The following is a 21,411-nucleotide window of genomic DNA, read 5'->3' as shown; positions in this document are numbered from 1 at the left end:
TTACCAATTTTTATATATACAACTTTTTTAGAACAACTCTTCCCAATATAACGTCCATCCACATTTTTATCTGCCTTGAACCATTTTTAAAATGAGTTTGCTTTGCTAATAAAAAAAAGAAAAGAAAAGATAAAGTCAGTATTTTCCTTCATTACTTACAGCAGCTCAGAAAATGAATTGTAGTGTTTCACCTTTTTAGATGTGCAGTTAATGTTTTTTCCTCTGCAAAACTCTTTAGAGATAATAAAAATTACATGCTTGTTGCAGACATGCTAATTATGTGCAGTTACTGACAAAAAAATTGAATCCCTTTTCTGAGACACAGATGAACACTGCCTCTGGCAAGGAAACTGTGAATTTTATTTTAATTTTCTCAGCAGTAAATTAGAAATGTTTGAAAACCATTAAATTTGAAAAACAACCAATGAATCTGATTAATTACATTGATAGTAGAGTTCCTCCATCTTTCTCTCTTGCAAATGAGGAGACGAAGATAATAATTTCTTTGCCTTGCATAATATGAGCTAATATTTATTATTTAATAATTATGTAAAAGTAGCACCTAGAGGCCCCCCGTCAAAATAAGAACCACATTGCAATAGAAGTTTTAGAAACATTTAAGCAGATGCAGCAGAAAAAGAGCATTTTTTTTTCAGTTTTGCTACCCCAACAAGTTATCTGCCACTTTAGTAAGACAGTAAAGGGACTGACAAAGGGAAGGAAGTCATTGCCTAAGCACCCCTATGCTCTGGCTACCCCCCAACTTCTGAAACACAAAAGAGAGAGATAGCTGGTCACAGTTCCAGAACTGATGCCTGGCTGGTTTTAGGTTAATAAGTAACCAGGCAGGATTACAGTACTTTTTTTCTTTGGTCTTCCTGTGCTGAAGTACAGCAGGACTTTTAGTCCCCAGTTCCCAGCTCTGGTTGTTTCATTGAATAATGGACTTTTATCTTGATTTCCTCAGTACTGCAGGATTCACATCCCAAGAGAAAGTAGAAAGATTCCAAGACACTCACATACACAAATTCATGAAGGAATATTTAGTGTCACCTATTATTGGTGTAATAATAATTTTTGTAGCAACTTGGAAACCTGATCTATGAGTACAGTTCATTTGTCCTCTGAAAGCAACAGAAAACAAAAAAGATAGTCCCTGCTTAAAAGATTTACAGTTTCTTCACAGTCTGTCTTTGCCAAGACCATCTCTCTATGGCACAGCACAGTCCTTTTCTCGACCAAAAGAGCTTTAACAGTGTATTCCAAACCAATTAATAGAATAAATAAATGCAGCTTCCCCCCCTTCCCCAACTTTAGGAGATCTAGCTCCAATCTTATTATATTAGCTCTTTTGAATATTTTTTCTTAATATTACAATCTCTATGAAGCTATAAGATGCATTTCCTCCTCCAAGTGGATATAATAGCTGTCGGGGCAAGCCGAACCGAATGAATTGGGCCCCAAGGTCACGGTGGGCCGGGGGGGCGATTGGATCACGGAACAGGTGGGATTAGTGGCAGTGGAGTCTGAGCGGCACAGGAAGCTTATTGGTTTCGAAATTAGACCAGTTTATTTACTCACACTTTAAAGTGGAAGCACAGTTCTTTCTTCAGTTACAGTTAACGAATGCGAACACCAAACAACAGAGGGGTCTGTTGGCCCATGGAGTTCTCAAGTGAGCCCTTGCTGTCTAGCCAGAGCTAGGTGCGGCTGCCCAGTTTGATAGTCCCAGGGCTGGTCAACAGCTCATTTAAATGGAGTAAACGAACAAACAAAACTGTAACACGGCGGGTAGAATGGGGTCGTGACACCAGTCCAGTAAGGACAACAAAGAGAAGTGGTGGTATCCGAAGCCGAGGTCAAAAGCCAAGAAGCAGCCAGTGGGGATGATCCGAGTCGTGGTCGATGGTCAATGCCAAGATAGGTCGGAAGCCAGGAAATCAAAACCGCAATACACCAGCAACAAGCGACACGAACCGCCGTGCTAGGGAGGAGATCAACAGGCCCCAAACCCTGACTGAGAGACAGTCCCTGGAATGCCAGCCTCTGTCTCCAGCTAGCGCGATCTCCCCCCTGAGGGAGGGACTCGCTGAACTTTTATCTGAATTTAGTGGCCAATCAGAACGCTCTCCACAGAGAAATTTCTAGTTAGATTACCTCATGTCAGGTTCTGACTGAGCATGCTCTCAGTCAGAAGCTGACAGTCTGAGCATGTGTCTGTGGGGAAAGTAGGTCAGTAATGACTGACAGGTCCGCAGGTCACCCAGGGGGCAAGGGCTGGGTGAGCCTTGGAACTTTCCACTCACAGAGTCAAATGCGCATGTCAGTTCCAGCTCTTCTGTGTTGTCAGCATACATTTAAGATTTTTCCATGACAATAGCAAAATATTAATATATTAAAAATATGAATATTTATTTTTAAAAAGCATGACTATACTTATCAAAGGTTGAAGAGCTTTTGGCCATGCTCCTACACTCCACAGTTGGGAAAATCTGCAAGAAAGACAGGGACCTGGTCGCAGCCCTTCCCTCTTTAGAAAAGCCAGTGCCAGTAGCAATGCTCTGCTGGAGCAGTCTGTGCTGACACCAACTTTTAAGACTGAAATTGTGCCTGCCCAATATATGCTGAGATGTACAGAAGAGAATGACCTTTCACAGCACCTTTTCTGTTTGCCTCTTGCATTTGATTCCTGCAGCTGAACTGGGCAGGGCGCAGATGCCTCTTTCCCCACTTCCTTGCCCCTTTATTAAATATTTTGTTACAATCATTTCCTTCTCTTCATCTAGTCTTTTTTTTTTGGAATGTCTGTAAGGAAGATCAGTAAATCTTTACAGAAAAAGACTTCATTTGCAACTCCCATTACAATATTCAAAGAGCAACAACAAAACCTATAAGGTCCATTTTTAATTATACTTATAGTATAAGCAGATTGCTGTTTGACATATGTCATTTAAATTACAAGAAAACTAGAATGGAAAAGCATTACCTAGTCAATAAACAAAAATACACTTTTTGCTATATTACTATAAACCACTTTTATCTACTGCAATAGTGTTGAAGGAAAGTCAATCTGCAATCTATTCAATTTCAAAATACAAATTAAATGTTGCTGTCTCTATGTTCTCCTGTGGGTTTATAGTCATTTTTTTTCTAAAATGTTTTTCCCTCCCTGGTTGTTGTAAAACAAGCCAAATAATAAAAAAAACAAACCCTCAACACACATACAGAAGGGAAGCTAACTCTGACTATACAGAAGAAAAAATGAAATGATTATAATTCAAAGATGGTTCATATGCATAAAGAAAACACAAAAGAAAAGAAAAACAGAATACACCTGTTGTCTACTCCTTTTAAGCTGCATTAATAAAATCTGCAAAATATGTGGTCAGGAGAGTGTTCTTTAAAGTAACTAAGCCCCGGTAAATTTCCATAGAATAAAACTCTGAATACTAGAAACTCAATTATGCAGGTATTTAGAACCAAGACTAAGAAAGTAAGAAGAAAACAGAGTCTTCAGGCTCCCCCTCCCTCCTTTGGCTGCCATTTCCTGCCTCCACCCCAAGGAGATGGGGCACTGAGGCACAACACATATTGCTCAGGATAGGTCTGAGTGATGTGGTGGGGAGGAGAAGATTGGAGCCGCACGGGGAACAGACTGCATCCCTCTGGGGTGGCAGTGTGGGCTGCCCGCACACACGCACATTGCAGTAGGAGGTGGCAGTTTGCTTGCAAGGTGTAGCTGTGTGCACCTTGCTGCACACAATGCAGCAATGGGGCCTGGTACAGTGGTGGGAAGTGATGCCTACATGGGCACATGGAGCAGAAGGCAGGTGAGTGTTCCCACAAATGGCATACCAATGGCCTGTGGTTCATCTGGTGTGTCCAGATAGTATGCGGCTCCTACTGGTATGGTCCCCAGGGGCTTAAAAGTTGGACAGCCCTGAGACGAATAATCCTCCAGTACATAGGGATTTATAATAATTATACTGGATTAGGTTATACTTGATCAGCTAAGAACATAGTCTAGTTTTGCATTTTAGGATCAACATCACCTTGAATCTAATATATTCAATGGACAGTCCACATATGCAGTCAGGCATAAGCCATCCCATCCTTACATATTCATATATAATCCAAGATAGCCAACCATGTCTAGAATAAAAATGCAATAGCATATTTAATATAGGCTAAATCTATGCAAGCTCTGGAGTAAGCACCATGAGCACCTTTGCTTGAAAATCAGACAGTGTAGTTCAGTACTATCAACTATGGTTAAACCTGAGCAGCATGTGCACCAGAACCATATTCAGGCTTTTTAAGTATACAGCCTCAGGGCTGCTCTAAAGATGTTGTTACAACACTTAAAACAGCTCCAGTTAAAGCATAAAAGCTTGTGCTAAGTGCCTCTGAATATCTCAGTTACACCACTTTGGGCAAGGGTTATCTTTAAGTCATGTTGCCTAGCTCATGCTATAGTAACATCAGAGATAAAACAGCCAATTTACAGTCCTCCAGCATCCCAGAAAGCACCCTTCTCAGCCTCCCTCACTCCTGCTCCATCCAGCCTTTGCCTCTCCCCACTGCTACAGCCCCCATGCAGAGCAGAGACATCCTGCCTCCTAGCCACACCCTGCTCACTGACCCTCCAGGGACAAGTTAGAGTTGTGCAAATCAGAACTGGTGATAAGCTTTAACATGCAACTGAAGTCTGAAGAAAACTAGATCAGGGCAGATTTGCAGTGTCACACTGCAAGCTAAGGATTTCAAAGATGAGTGGAAAACATAAAAATTCTGCTAATAAATTATATGCATTTACAAATCTCTTTAAAGACTTTTGCAGCTAAATAAGCCAAGGGATACGTTTTTGTTTCATAACCATTCTGAAACAAGATGATGAAGTCCAGACAAAAGCTGTATCAAGTTCCTCTGATTTGCTACATATTTATGGACTACTGAGAAAGTAGATGATAAAGAGAATTAATTCCTAATTTACATATTCTGCTAATAAAGTAGCAAGGTCTTACGGAACAAACACAACAGCTGCAAATTATGTAATTATGTATCTATATGCAAATTTGCAGACATCTCATAAATGCTGGAATAGTATTTGCAATGCTAATTAAGTGCCTTTTATTGGTGCTGCATAATTCCTACATGTGATTCTGTGCCAGATGTCATTGTAGTTTCTGAAACCTTTATTGTCAGGTTAGCTGAGGTAGCACACATTAACATTGTTCATAAAAACTCTAATTTTAATTAAATTACCTGCAGTTTCTCAATGATCTTTCATTGTCATCTTCCTGTCCAAGCCAGGTTTTTTTGTTGGTTTTTCCTTTTTGCAATTGTAGAAATGAATCACAACTTCTTCATCCACAAAAACCTCCATCTTTCCATCCCAGGTGAGACAAAAATCAAGCTGGTTTCATCTCTAGAAAGCAAGAACAGTTTTTCAATAAATGGAACCTAGAAGAAAATAAAGAATTGAGCCGAGTAAATAAGTAATACTAGTCATGAGAAACTGGTTAATCTTTCAGGGAAAAAAGACAATTTAGAGAGTGAATTTGTGATCAACCTCCTGCAAACAGTATGTACAATATTTACAGAAGTGCTAATTATGTCCAGCTTTCCTTCTTCAGTCCTTCAGTCCTTTCAATAAAAAGTAGGCACTGTTGTTTCAGTTTAAGCAATATCTTCAACAGGCATTCCTGTTCACTAGCCATTATGCATAGGTGGGAATGGCAAGGAAGGGCTGATAGCTGAGAGAAATAAAAAGGAAGCTTGCTTATCTCAAATGAAATAAAACACATTGTTAATTGATATGCTTGTTTTTGTTTTGTTTGGGGGTTTTTTGCATGTATAAAAGATTCAGGCAAGGCAAAGCCAAACTCAACCAACAAAACAAGGATTTCCCTTCTAATAATGGCTCATGGAAGGAATAAACACTAGAAAAATTCATGAGGTCCTTACATCAGGACCCTAGGTCAGAGCTCCATATCTGAGAATCAAGAGAAAAAGATCAGTTTACAGATGCTCTAATCCCCTCTCTTTCCCACTTAGCTTTCTAATCCCACTTAAATAGCCCAGGCCCAAGGCAGGGCAATGGCTTCTTTGATTATACCCAGCCTGTTTTGGTTCTAAATTCTAGCCTGCCGCTTAAAGAAGCAGTAACCTCCTTCACATACTCCTCACTCTTAACAGACTCAACTCTTAAATACCCCTCAGAGTACAGTGCTTCTTCAGTTTAAGAGAATAAATCTGCATTCTGATGGTCCTTTACAGAATTATATCCTATACAGAACTGAGTTGGCTTCAATGCTATGTACCATAGAGTGACATGGGCATTTGAATTTTCATTACATAGAGCCAAAGCAGAACTACACCATCAGTAATCAAAAAGAAAAGAGCACATCCAACAGGTTGCATGTTAGACTCACATACAAATATACTTTAGAGACACCTCCACTTAGGTGTTATAACAACTAAAGAAGGCACTTTCCTGCAAAAGGCAATTCAAACAGTAGTTGGTGTCTCAGGCATGCTATTCCTAAACTGTTCAAGTCAAACCAACCTCCTCTTGAAAACTTCTAACGATGGAGATTCAACTTCCCTTGGCAGTGTATTCCACTGCCTCACTGTTCTAACATTAAGGAAGTTTTACCTAGGTTTTGCCTGAGATCCAATCTAAATCTGCTTTTCTACAATTAAATAATATGACACCTAAGTACAAATGATATGCCTCCTTAGTAAGGCTGGACACTAAACACACTGTCCAGGTGCTTCCTTCATAGCAAACTAGAGGCATTACCCATACATGAGTAATAGAATAAGTCTCCTAGTTATACTCAGCTTCCTGGAGATAGGGACATCAAAGGTGAAGCTTGCCACTGAGCTGTGTTTCTTCCTCCACAATCTTCTGGGTAAGTGGCTTTTCCCAGGTCTACCTGAATTGTGCTACCTGCAGGAATTGCTGAACAATCAGCTTCAGTTTCTGAAAGTGGCACTTTAGGTTGTTCTCTGCCTGTTCATTTTTCGAATAGCCGAAGGATCATCTCTGCCAGAAGGAAGGGATCCAGACAACTGCTCTGCCAATCCATAAACCATTTTAAATAAGAAGAAGCCAAACTCATGAAACAACTGTATCCTATTAATATGGTTCAGCTCTCATTCAGTACTTCCAATCTAAGCGAACAAAATTTCTGAGTCCAGTCAGGAGCAAAACGGGGGGAGAGGGAGGGGGGGCAGAGAGGTGGAATAGTACACCAGAACAACCAACCACTTTTCATTTTCCTATTCATTTTCCTTTTCCAGTTTAAATAAAATATGATACTAAAGTAGTGGGGAGCAGGAGTGGGGGATGCCCTATATTACACTCAAGGTGTTTTGGCTGCCCCTTAAACTTCTTCACAGATCTAGGGGCACCTACCTGCATCTATTAAACAACAGGGTCCTTTATGTCAGTAGCTATACAATCAGCCAGTAGAAGGACAATCCTAAAGTCTTTACAGTATTTAGTATGTCAATAAGTCAGTCGTATAGGAGGCAAATAAATGTTAAGAGAAAAGGGAAAGACAAAATAATAGAGAAGTAAGCAATTCGCCACATATTCCGTGGAGGTGTCTCACCTAGTTGGTCTCTGAAATCTCAACTCTTCCTCCTTCAGATAAGGAGGAATCTGTATCTAACACACGTAAAATAATAAAATCCAGATCAGAATTTTCAAAATGGCTCAGCATCCAAAGGTGAAGCCAGATTTTCAGATAGGCTTAGTTCCCATGTAGGCAGGCCAATATGAGGCCAGATTTCCCAAGAAGACCAGAATGGTGGATCTTAAGTGCATTTAAAAATCTGGTGATGCCTGATTTACTTGGATCTTTGCTTGGATCTTTCTAAAAACTGATCTTTCTATTAAGTATAATAAAAGCTGAACTTTTTTTGAAAATGGGTGCTGAGCATGGCAAAGTCTGGTCCTGAGTTTTTTTAAAGAATCTGGCCCATGCTGGAGCATGGAAGAAAAAGAGAAGGCTACTGGAATGAGCAGAAAGTACTTCCTCTGGAGTAATTCCAACTCTTTCTGATGGAAAGATAGACATTTAGAAACTCCCATCACAATATCAAATACAGATCTCTAGCAGAGTGGTGCTAATTACTATCATTGGACCAGTAGGTCAGAGAAGTCCAAGAATAAATCATTTGAGTCAAAAACCAACTTGAATTTAAATTTGATTGTTTTTATATAACAGTTGCATAGTTTTGCTATACAAAAAGTTTATGCAAGACAAAAAATGTTAAAAATATGCCTATATCAGATGCAAATAACTGAATGTCACAGACCTGCGTCCTTGAAATTCAAGATATTGTCTTTGCAACATCCATCTATATTCTTGTGTTTTCTCATTTTTCTTGTGTAACTTTTTGATTATTCAACCAGACTAGCAATGGCCTGAGCTGCAGCATAAGACATTTTGAAAAATTACATGATGCAGGGAAAAACACAACCTATGAAAGCTACCATTTTCAATCTCTGTCTTTGGTCCTCTCCTTAGCTCTCTCTACATTATTCTCTGGACAATCTTATTCACAAGGCCAAATTCAATATATTTTAGACTTTTGATTCTCAAGGTGTTGTTATACATTAACTTAAATACATGTTAAGGGCCCTTAAAGCAGTAGTATTGACACATTAAGGCAGGAAAAAGCATGCTAAGGGCCATCTGAGTGGCTCAGGAATTATCTTTTTCCACTGAGGATTGTCTCTAACTGGTTTTGAGCAATTCATGTATTCACTGCTGCACAGGCCCAAAACCAGTTGGGAACAGTCCTCCAGAATCCCAGGAGGCACCACTCCCAATCATTCTATCTTCCCCCAAATAAGAGCAGAGGAGCACCTAAAGGTAAAAATCCCTGCCCCCCCTTCCAGGCTCTAACTTGCCCCTGAGGTTCTTCAGCCTCTTTTAATGATGTCCCTTATGAATACCCAGCCATCAGTAAAATCTCATCTGCTCAAATATAGGTTTCTAGGGACAGATTGTATTCCAACTATTAGGCATCCAAGCGTGATCCTATTCCATCCTGCTCAAGTCCCTTAAAAACAGTAACATAAAAAGTACATGCATCATCCTCCTGTTCATGGCTTTTTGTAACTTAATTTTCAGTCCAAGATGAAGAAGGTATTTTACAATATTTGTTTTACTAACATTTTTTCAGGGACTTGAGTAGGGTGCCCTATTAGACTTCCCTAAAAGCCTTTTCCTACACCCACACGTCTATCAGTCACTGAATACTGCCACCATCCTCCCTATCATACAAACACATAACCTGAGCAGGATCTTCAGTTTGACACCACATCCTCATATGCAGGGTCCACCTAATTCATGCTTCTTCAACCTGCATAGCATCCCTAAGATATGGCTTGTCTCACCATCCATACAGCTAAATCCATAGGTTCTCATCCTTTTAAGTTGTGACTGATACAATTTTCTCTCTTTGTAACCTTGACAAATGCAAACTTGTGTCATGCAGCCACTGAAAGAGCATGGTTGGTCGCTTTAGCCACAACTATCCCTTAATTGAGTTCTTCCTCCAGCTTCCCATTCTCCACCGCATCAAAAACAAGCAATTCATCTGCACTCCAAAAGGCCTTCACAACCTAACTCCATATTCCTTGTCATCTCTTAAATGCTATGAAAATGCAATGCCCACTTCCTCACTGACAATGGTGCCAGCCTACTCCCCATCAAACAAGCATCTTTGCAACTTCTCCATCCCATCTTCATGCACATGCAAATAATATGTAAAATAAGCCATTATAAATCATAATACTTAGGTACCCAAAGTTGCACATCTAAGTACATTCTTAAGCAATTCAATAAATAATTTCAAAGAAATGCCAACAGTATTTGCATATACCCAGCACTCCTGTAAATCAGGCCACTTACTTGAAAGCCTATATATTGATTTAAATATCTAATTTTAAGCAATCAAGTTTGAAACTCCAGGCCATCTGTAATAAATATTTCCACTCTAGTATACAAGTCATTCCTTGATGTTGGTCCAATTTTAGTAGTTATTTCTAATGTGATCCTATCAATCATTTTGCTTCATTGCTAAAAGATCAATTACAAATTGTAAACTGTTGCATTAATATCCTGCTTATTTACTTTCCCTTGTTTGTTCATCATTTATCAGAATGCTTGTCTTACTGTGTTTTTTTGAGCCTTGGCTGCTGCATGGATATTATTTTGTTCCAGGATGCTGATTACACCTAAGTTTTCTTTCTCCCAAGATACCTTATATGAAAGGTAAAATATACAACATACAGGCTGCATACAGACATTCAGGGGATTGAGGGAGGTTAAGTTGTGTTAAAAATGGCCATCCAGTCTAATTTAGTTTGCCCAGATACAGGCCTTACACTTTGAGCCCTAGTTAGGTCCATCTAGGTGAGAACTGTACAGAAGTTCCAAGAAAATTAGATCAGTCTAAAAAAAGCCAACCTGAATGAATTTACCTCTACCCAGTCTAAAGTAGATCAAGTTGGCCATTTTAGACCAATATGACTATCCTAAACTTCTGCACAGTCCTCAGTGCAACTCAAGGGTTGGAACATCCCCCAGGGCTGCGTTTTTCCTACCTGCCCCCCTGGCACCAGACTATTTTAGCCCTCCTGGCTATTGCCCCAGTTCCAGGAAGACAACCACCACTCCAGAACAGCAAGCCAGCACCTCCTCTCTTCCCCTCCACCCCCATCACAGCCCACCAAATCTCCCATCCCACAAGAAGCTCCTGGCAATGCTTTTACGTGCATTTGCCAGTGCCAGGAGCCAAGGAAGTAAGCTGGGGTTGGGGGAGGGGTGGGTAGAATGGAGGTGCAGGTTCACTGTGGGGGGTTGTTTGTCTAGAGGTAGTGGAACTTGGGGGATGAAAAATACCCCCTGGTCCTGGGGCACAGACCTTTTCCTCAAGCTCCCCCACATATGCCACCTGACCCCGTGATTCCACCAAACCTTCCCAGACCCCAGCAACCACCCTAAAACCTTGCCTTCCCTCTCCCTAATACCCTGAGCCTCCCTGTGGAGCCTTCTAGCTCCCCCACACCCTTCCACGGACTCCACCTGCCCCCCATATTCCCTTGATCATTCACACAGATCCTGCTTGCTCCCCCGATCTCTTGTTCCCCCCAAAGACTCCACCTGCCCCGCTGATCCCCCTAAAGACCCTCCAATATCCCAAACCACTTCCCCTCCCCATTTCCCCCAGCCCCCCCACACTAGCCTCCTTTATCCTGATTTACCTTAGATCAGGCAGCCATTTTTAACTCAAGTTAACCTCTCCCTACCCTCCCCAAATGTCTGTGTGCAGCTATAAAATACACTGCCCTAATGTTTCTTTTCCATAGAGAAGCAATATTTACAAGTTAGGTTTTTGAAAGGAACTTGAAGAATTTAAATACTCAACTCTAGACTAGTATGAATATTTGTTCTGGTTCTCTGGCTACAGAACAGCAACAAAAGAAAAAAAAGGAAAAGGTTTGGGTAGAATGAAGGGCCTTTTCTGAGATTTTTTCCCCCTTTTAAAAACATATTTTTCCAGATTTTGAAATAAAAACTATTTTGAAACAAAACCAAATATTTCATTTTTAAAAAGCTGAAATGAAAAATTTCCTTTTTTAATTGTTTCTTTTCTTGGCAAAAGGTTTTGATATATTTGGCTCAAATTCTCAATACCTCAGCTTGGATAGACACTTGTGGGGTGATGGGATGGCTGTCTGAAAAAATATCAAACAGGTCATGTAAATTCCAGTTGAAAATCAATGGGATTTGGGCAAGAATAATGCCTATTATATGATTATTCTAAATACATCCCAATAGTTTTTTTGAATTATTTAGAGGCAAATCTCAAAAAACAAAATTAATCAAAAGACTGTACAAGCAACTGGAGCATGCAATTCTCAACAGGGAATCTTATGCGAATGGCCTTTCTTGCAGCAATATTTTAGCACTTCTACTTCTAATAATGGGAAAAAAATATTCAGGTATTTTCACATCTGAAAAAAAAGATCTGGATTTGTAACAAACTGGCAGTGTTTTCCTGACATACTCTTCTCTTTTCAGAAGTGTTGATTCTAGTGGGAAATAGTAAGCTGGTTAACAATTCACTTGGTCAAGTAACTTATTACCCCACTTCAATGTACAGGAGGTAAGAATGGCTCCTTAGAAGGTAAGGATCTAGTGTGTGAGTTGAGCAGAATAGAGAGAGAGAGACTCTAGGGAGAGACATGCCTAGCAGAGAGCTAGATGCACTATGTTACTTATTTTTAGTTTCTATATTAGAAAAAGAAAAATCAAACTTAAGAAGTGAGTTAGTTGCTGAACTTTGCTTGAGAGCAGTTGGGAAAGAGATCAGCTTGGAGACGTCAACTGAAGTTTTGGATAAAACTTTTCAGGAAGGGATTTTTCATGTTATCGTATTGGTGCATAAAAATCTGTGAAAGGATGAAACAGAAGATCATGATCTGTAATCAGGTCAAAATATCTACAATTCCTGAGCACCTCAGAAAGGTATATTATCATTTATTTTTAGCGTAGACAAATAAGCAAAACAGAGAGTCCTTGCCCTAAAGTCTTATCATCCACAACTAAATATTAAAAATAAGCTTAGCATATAGTCATATTTAGTGTGAATTTTTTTAAAGCATGAAGCCAGGGTATAAATGTTTAATTCTCCAGAGGAAGTTTGAAAATTTATGAATGCCAAGAGAAATATAAAGGGTCATTTTCAAAGAGGCTGAGCACAAATTGAACTTTTTAAACTCTTTCATGAATAATTATTAGTGTTGCCACCTGGCCATTTTTATCATCTCAGAGAAGTAGCTGATAGATTACATACATAGATATTTTACATGAAAGTCAGTTAAGTCTAAGCAGAATCCAGTGTTTCTAAAATATTTAATAAATAAAAATGAAGACAGAACTGTGTATGACTAAAAGTGAAGGAAAGTCCCCAGCTGTTTTTTAAAAGCTTCCAAAAATAAATTGCAGTCTCAGTCAGGTTAATAGGGCCAGCAAAAAGCAGTAATGCCAATGGGATTGGAGAATGGCGTTGTAGTTCTCTTGTTCAAATAATGACTTGTCTTCTTGAATTTTTTGCAAAATGCCAAGCACCCAGTTCTGCATCTGTTACTCACGCTTACTCAATATTGAAGCTCCACTGATGTTCATAGCACCGGTCACATGGGTACAACTCAATAGAAGGTTTGCAGAAGTGCAACCTTTCTGAATATTATTGTATAGCCATTTCTCCTTTCCCTGCCAACATTGTCTTCCCCACAATACTCAATGGAAAGAGATGTCACATTTGTGCTGCCATAAAACATTTTATGGAGGCACAAAGGCCAATTAAACAGATGTCCATACTTCTTACTGCACCACAACCTAAAATTTGTGGCTGTGACATTGGTGGTATGAATTTGTGCCACTATTTTACTGCTGATTGTTAAGGTAGCTTCTCCTATTTTATGCTTTAAAGTTGTACCTGTTTATAGAGTCCTGAATTATAGTATTGTCTAAAGTTTTCTTTTATATTCAGTCTAAAGTTCTATATAGCCTCATTGTTATCTGAACTTTTCATTTTGCTGGTGTTTACAATATCAGCTGGCCTTGCCTCTTGCAAGCAGCTTATGGCCTTGGAGTTTGCTCACATGATGTTTCCTTCCTTTTCTATCACTATGAGAAGTGTTTATAACACAACATAGTAATAGTTGTGTTACTAGCTCAAATTAACTGAACTTGGCACTAACTGGCTGAATAAAAGTTTAAAATGGCAGAAGCCGCACTTGGCCTCCAGCTCTGGAGCAAGACACATGGGCAGACATCCATTGTGCCCCCGTGAGCCCCAGGACCCCCAACAAGAAACCCAGGACCCCCTCTGACCCCCAGCCTTGCTGGAGGTAAGCAGGGGCCTTTGGTAGGAGGGACTTAGCCCAGCTGCAGGGAGACAGCTAAGAGGAGCCAAGGAGGACCACAACCCCCCAGCTCCTACTTTGCCCAGCCCCACCAGGGAGACACGTGACCGGAACCTCATAAACAGGACACACAAACAGGTGTGCTTCTAGGCCCAGAATATGAGTTACCATGGGAGTTTGCACAGGAGGGTACACAGAAAGGGCCCAAGTCCCTAGGCAAAGAATCTCAAGGGACTGGTTGGCACGGTAGTAGCCTAACTACTACCGACGCAATGGTAGGTAGGACACGTTGCACCCTGAGGTTCCCCACTGCAGCTGGATCCCTCCCCTCTGGTACTTCTGAGGCCTCCATCCAGACAGAACCCATGGTTCTGGCCTCCATTCAGACAGAGCCTCTGGCTGTCAGCTGTGGGGCTGACTGACACAACTCTAGGCACATGGGATCAGGAGCATTGCAACATCCTCTTGTGAGGTTTGCTCCATATCGGAGTCTCTGGAATCCCAGATAGTGGAGCTCCAGACCACAGTACAGAGGCTGTGAGCTGTCAGGGATGGTGAACAGGAGACTGACTCCTACTGCTAGGCCCTTCACCCCAGGACAGAAGAGTGACCTAGGTCCCCTGCCAGGACCAGGAAGGCCAAGAGGCACTCCCATATTGTCCAATCAGGGGGCTGGACAAAGGTTGTCTCTGGCCCCGAGGCTCACTGTACCAGGGTCACCACCCTGCTGGATCTCTGTAACAGGTACAAACCTCTTGCAGCACCAGTAGAGCCTGCACAAAACATGACCAGCTATCATTCCTAAGATGAAATCCAGAGTGGTTATTGTGAGTGGCCCCCTCCTGAGGGGGACTGAGGGAGCAATCTGTTTCCCTAACCCCTTAGCCTGGGAGATCTGCTGCGTCCCAGGAGCCCATATCCAGGATGTGGCTGAAAGGATCCCAAAACTTATCTGGCCTTCTGACTACTACTGTATGCTCCTTATCCACATGGGCACAAATGGCATGGCTCAGAGCCATCCCAGCCAGGTCATGAGTGGCCACAGGGCTCTGGGAGCAGGTCTCCAGGGGGTTGGGGGCGCAGGTGCTTTTTTCCTTGATAAAAGGGGGGGGTGTAGCTCTGTATGTGAAGGAGAGCTACACATCCCTACTGAGATTGGCACCCAAGGAGGATGACTAGAGACCCTTTGGGTTAGAATACGAGGGCTTAGAATATTAAATAGGTACTTTGCATCAGTCTTTCATCAGTCCCATGGGACGCCCATGCCTGCTATGGGACAGGGAGATCCGGGTGATGGGGATCCCCCTACCCTCCATAAATGCTGACCTCGTGAAGGAACATCTTGAGAAGCTGGATACCTTCAAGTCAGCCGGCCCTGACAATCTGCACCCCAGGGTACTCAAGGAGCTGGCGAGCATCCTAGCCCAGCCCCTGGCACGGATCTTTGAAAACTCCTGGCGCTCTGGTGTAGTGCCTGAAGACTGGAAGAAGGCCAATGTGGTGCCGATCTTCAAGAAAGGGAGGAGAGTGGATCCGGCTAACTACAGGCCCATTAGCCTGACTTCTATCCTGGGGAAGATCTTAGAAAAGTTTATTAAGGAGGCCATCCTTGATGGACAGGCCCAGGCTAACATCCTAAGGGTTAGCCAGCACGGGTTTGTTGCGGGTAGGTCTTGTTTGACCAATCTCATTTCCTTCTATGACCAGGTGGCCTATCGCCTGGACAAGGGAGAAGAGATTGATGTCATATATCTTGACTTCAAAAAAGCCTTTGATCTGGTATCCCATGATCACCTCTTGGCCAAACTGGCCAGTTGTGGCCTTGGCTCCACCACGATCCGCTGGCTGGGAAATTGGCTCCGTGGTCGGACCCAGAAGGTTGTAATTGATGGCAGTCACTCATCGTGGTGCCCTGTGACCAGTGGGGCCCCTCAAGGCTCTGTCCTTGGACCCATCCTGTTCAACATCTTCGTTAATGATGTGGACATTGGAGTCAGGAGTGGACTGGCCAAGTTTGCCGATGACACCAAACTTTGGGGCAAAGCATCCACGTCAGAAGACAGGCGGGTGTTCCAGGCTGACCTGGACAAGCTCAGCAAATGGGCAGATGAGAACCTGATGGTGTTTAACACCAAAAAATGCAAGGTTCTCCACCTTGGGAGGAAAAACCTGCAGCACCCTTATAGGCTTGGCAGTGCTATGTTGGATAGCACTACAGAAGAAAGAGACTTGGGGGTCATCATTGACCACAAGATGAACATGAGCCTGCAATGTGATGCTGTGGCTAATAAAGCGACCAAAACGCTGGCTTGCATCCATAGATGCTTCTCGAGCAAATCCCGGGACGTCATTCTCCCCTAGTACTTGGCCTTGCTGAGGCCGCAGCTGGAGTACTGTGTCCAGTTTTGGGCTCCACAATTCAAAAAGGATGTGGAGAAGCTTGAGAGAGTCCAGAGGAGAGCCACGCGCATGATCAGAGGTCAGGAAAACAGATCTTACGATGATAGGCTGAGAGCCATGGGACTCTTTAGCCTGGAAAAGCGCAGGCTCAGGGGTGATCTGATGGCCACCTATAAGTTTATCAAGGGTGACCACCAGGATCTGGGAGAATGTTTGTTCACCAGAGCGCCCCAAGAGATGACTAGGTCGAACGGTCACAAACTCCTGCAAGACCGTTTCAGGCTGGACATAAGGAAGAACGTCTTTACTGTCCGAGCCCCCAAGGTCTGGAACAGTCTGCCAGCGGAGGTGGTTCAAGCACCTACATTGAACACCTTGAAGAGTAAATTGGATGCTTATCTTGCTGGGATCCTATGAGCCCAGCTGACTTCCTGCCCTTTGGGCAGGGGGCTGGACTCGATGATCTGCCGAGGTCCCTTCCAGCCCTGATGTCTATGAAATCTATGGAACATAGTGAAGGGGATACAATAGTAGGAGTCTACTACAGACCTCCAAACCAGGAACAAGTGCTTGATCAAGAATTCACCAGGGAACTGGACAAGGCTGCATGCTCTTGGTGAATGGTCATCATGGGAGACTTCAAGTACCCAGACATCTCATGGGCTGAGCACTCAGCCAAATCCAACTGGTCACAAAGCTTCCTTACATGTGTCAATGAGATCTACCTGTGCCAAGAAGTTTATGGACCAACAAGGGGCAAGGCACTGCTGGACCTGGTACTGACCAAAGAGGACAAGTTAATCACCAACCTTAGAATTGAAGGGAAGCTGGGTGACAGTCACCACAAGTTGATCACTTTTACAATCTACTGCCAAGCTGACAAGTCAGCGAACAATGGAGTAGTCCTTTACTTTAGGAAAACTGACTTTCATAAGCTCAGGCTTGTTCTTGAGACCCTGAGAGCCATGATTTCACAGGGAGGGGAGTTCATGATGAGTGGTTGCTCCTTAAGGAAGTAATCCTAGAAGCACAGAGGGAGTCCATCCCCACCTGTAGGAAAGGTGGTAAAAGGGCTCAACAACACCCTTCGCTCAACAGGGAACTCGTGGACCTCCTATGTCTAAAAAGAGAGGTGTATAATGGATGGAGGAGAGATAACACCACTAAGGAGGAGTATACTGCACTGGTCTGCACCTGCAGGGAGTGAACTAGAAAAGCCAAGGCTGCAACTGAACTCCATCTAGCTACATAAATCAAGGACAATAAAAAGTCCTTCTTCAGATATGTGGGGAGTCAAAAGAAAAAGAAGGACAACGTTGGAGCCCTGCTAAACCAGCTGGGGCAGCTGACTACTGACATCCAGGAAGAAGCCAATCTACTTAATGATTACTTTGCGTCAGTTTTTCACCAGCCCAAAGGGACCACCCTGCCTAACAAGATGAGGGATGACCAGGGTGAAGATGACTATATGCCCACCATTGGCATAGAACCTGTGAGAGAGCATCTTGAAAGGCTGGACCCCCATAAATCAGTTGGTCCAGATAAGTTGCACCCCAGAGTGCTAAAGGAACTGGCAAACACCATAGTGCAACCATTGGCAAGGATATTCGAGAACTCACGGTGCTCAGAAAATGTACCTGAAGATTGGAAGAGAGCCAATGTGGTACCCATTTTCAAGAAAGGGAGGAAAGAATACCCAGGAAACTACAGGCCAATCAATTTAACCTCAATCCCTGGGAAGAATTTGGAAACAATTATCAAAGAAACTATTCTTGACAGGCTAACAGAAGTCAACATGCTGAGGGATAGCCAACACAGTTTTGTTGCAGGTAGGTCTTAATTGATCAATCTCATTTCCTTCTATGGCCAAGTGACGTATCACCTAGACAAGAGGGAAGAGGTTGATGTCATATATTTGGACTTTTAAAAAGCCTTTGACCTGATGTTCCATGATGTCCTCATGGAAAAATTGGGAAACTGTGGCCTTGACTACTTCACAGTCTGATGGCTGGAGAATGGGCTCTGAGGTCAGACTCAGAGAGTGGTAGCTGATGGAACTGAATCAACATGGTGCTCAGTGACTAGTGGTGTCCCCCAAGGCTCTGTTCTTGGACCTGTAATCTTTAATGTCTTCATTAACAATCTGGACACTGGTGTCAAAAGCGGACTGGCCAAGTTTGCTGATGACACCAAGCTTTGGGGAAGAGTCTCCACACTTGAGGACAGGCTGGTGATCCAGGCCAACCATGACAGGCTTCCAAGGTGGGCAGATGAAAACCTGATGGCATTCAATACGGAAAAATGCAAAGTGCTCCACCTCAGAAACAAAAACCTGCATCATACATATAGGTTCGGCAATGCTACACTTGCTAGCACCATGACTGAAAGAGACTTGGGGGTCATGATTGGCCACAAGATGAATATGAGCCACCAATACAGTACCACACCTAGCAAAGCAAACAAAACTCTGGCTTGCACCTACCGATGCATCTTGACCAAGACCCAGGATGTCATCCTCCCACTGTATACAGCCTTGGTGAGGCCATAGCTGGAGTAATGCATCCAATTCTGGGCTCCACAACTTAAGAAGGATGTGAAGAACCTTGAAAGATTCCAGAAGACAGCCACTTGCATGATCAGAGGGCAAGAGAACAGGCCTTATGAAAAGAAACTGCAAGCTATGGGACTCTTCAGCCTAGAGAAGCGCAAGCTCAGGGGTGACTTGTTGGCAGCCCATAAGAACATAAGAGGCATGCATCAGGATCTGGGGGAACACCTGTTCACCAAAGCACCCCAGGGGATGACAAGGTCCAACAATCACAAACTCCTGCAATACTGTTTTAGGGTGGACATAAGGAAAAACTTCTTTACTGTCTGAGCCGAGGCCCTAGAACAAATTCCCCCCAGAGGTGGTGCAAACATTTACTCTGGACGCTTTCAAGAAACATTTGGACATTTATCTTGCTGGGATCCTTTGACCCTAGCTGACTTACTGCCCCTTGGGCATGAGGCGGGACCCGGTAATCTTACAAGGTCCCTTCGATCTCTAATGTCTATGAAATCTATGAATCAGAGGGATGAAATGAATGGATACATTAACGAAAGGTGATAGAGGAGACCAATGGACAATGCCCAAAGTAAGACACCAAAAAAGGACAAATTAAGTGGTATGCCCGTGATGGGTCTGTTAAACAAAGGAATATGATGACAGGATAAAATATGGACAGTATGCTTTCTGCAAAGAAACCAAGCTGAAATCAAGGAGTCAACAAAGGAATCAAATTAAAGAAAATCATAAAAAAGAGCAAGAAAGTTAAGTGTGTGTCATCACTGTCATCATTGTTATCATGAAGCCATCTTTCAACACCTGTCTGGACCATCCCAGCCAACAACATACCCTTTGCTTCAGGAACTAAGTGGCTGTCTTTTCTGTTAAGCAAAGTAACATCTGGGATCAGGTGAGATCATTGTACTAAGCATGTTTTCTCTCTCTAAATATAGAAACTGCGAAGATAGTACTTTTTGTACTCATACAGTTAGACTTTCATTTTAGGACACTGAGTTGTCTGTGTTTGTATTTCAAGTTCCATTTAAAGGTTAATTGTGCTTTAGCAATCCCTGAACAGTGGTGCTAACAGGGCACCTGTTGGCTCTATGGTGGGAGAGCACAGGCAGCACAGAACTTCCTCCATTCTCCAGCCACCCCAGGCAAGTGATTTTGGGGCTTCATAAGCCTGATTCTGCATGCCCTGGGGATTTCCATTCCTGGGGTGCACAAGATCAGGCACCTAAAGTCCCAGGAGCACCTCCCCAGTTTTTTCTGTTTGGAGAGATGTGTGCCCAGGAGGCTGGGGGGATTTGACTTGGGGTGTGTCTCTGCAAATTGGGAAACCCTGGGTTTCCACAGTTGCAGAGGTGTTCCCACCCATGGATTCTCCAGCATTCCTCTGCTATCCAGGAAACCCAGGATTCCCCTATTTGCAGAGGCATGCCCTAAGTATTACCCCACAAGATCAGGCTGCAGCCACTCCCAGAAGTAGTAGGGGTGGGACCCTGTGGCACAATAGGGCAATTTCTAGTTCAGCTAAAGGGGATCAGTTGTGCTGAGACACATCCCAGTACAGCTGATCCATTTCATTTGGTGATGTCTGTTTATACCTCCTTGTATAATTAAGAGCCAGTTGCAGAGATCTGGCAAGGTGGTACTTCTGTCACAGAAAATCACGTGTCTTCCCAGTTCTGTTGCAAGGTTATTTGAATTACTATTTTTCATAAATGTGATATACACTATCAATGTGTTTTTCATCTGTTTCATTTTTGCTTATCTGTGGTGCATAAAAAAGCAGGATCTTTCAGAATGATAACAGTTCCTGGAAGATGGCACATGAACATTTTAACATGTTAAAGTCTATATTCTCTAAAACATACAGGAAAAACAAAACAAACAAAAATGAAGCTTGATCTAATTTTGGATTAATTTCTTTACCATCCTTACCTTTTACAGAGTCCTCCATTCCATTCAGATTGCTATTAACTCACAAAAGCAAATGTAAAAGTATCACGTATGCATATCATTGAAGTCAAAATAAAATATAACGAAATATATTTGTTTGTAATAGGGCTGTACAATGATTTAGTAGCTGATTCAATTTGGAGGAGATTTGACCCGATTTGGCAGCCAAATCTCCAAATCAGGAGACCCATTAACAGGTCTGAATTGAATTGGAAGCCTCCAAATCTATTCATAGAGATTCAGAAGGCTTGCAGTTTTGAAAATGACAACAGTTTGAAAATGACAAAGTTATGGGTATTTTAGTGATTCTCCATTATAGTCGAATCAAATCACTGTCCCTCCAAATCAGCCAAATCCAAAGTGAATACTTGCTGCTTTGCACAGGCCTAGTTTGTAAATGTATTTGATTGATTGTTAATGTAAAAGTGCATTTAGACCTAAAATGAGAGCAAACTTGGAAAGGATTTGATACTAACCATTTAAGAAACAAATGCTTCCCACTAGATCAGTTATGTGGAAAAGCTGTTATTACGCAACC

General features: G+C 42.4%; 1 pseudogene; it reads left to right on the top strand.

Annotated features, from left to right (window-relative positions):
- The window catches only part of LOC149870339 (uncharacterized), a 47,334-nt pseudogene extending 27,657 nt beyond the window's left edge, over positions 1-19,677 (top strand).
- The last annotated feature ends 1,734 nt before the right edge of the window (positions 19,678-21,411 follow it).

The sequence above is a fragment of the Crocodylus siamensis genome, chromosome 2, assembly GCF_052110815.1.
Source record: "Crocodylus siamensis isolate JL-2025a chromosome 2, ASM5211081v1, whole genome shotgun sequence".
Taxonomy (NCBI): Eukaryota; Metazoa; Chordata; order Crocodylia; family Crocodylidae; genus Crocodylus; species Crocodylus siamensis.
The sequence above is the reverse complement of the archived record's forward strand: the minus strand, read 5'-3'. Positions and strand labels throughout refer to the sequence as shown.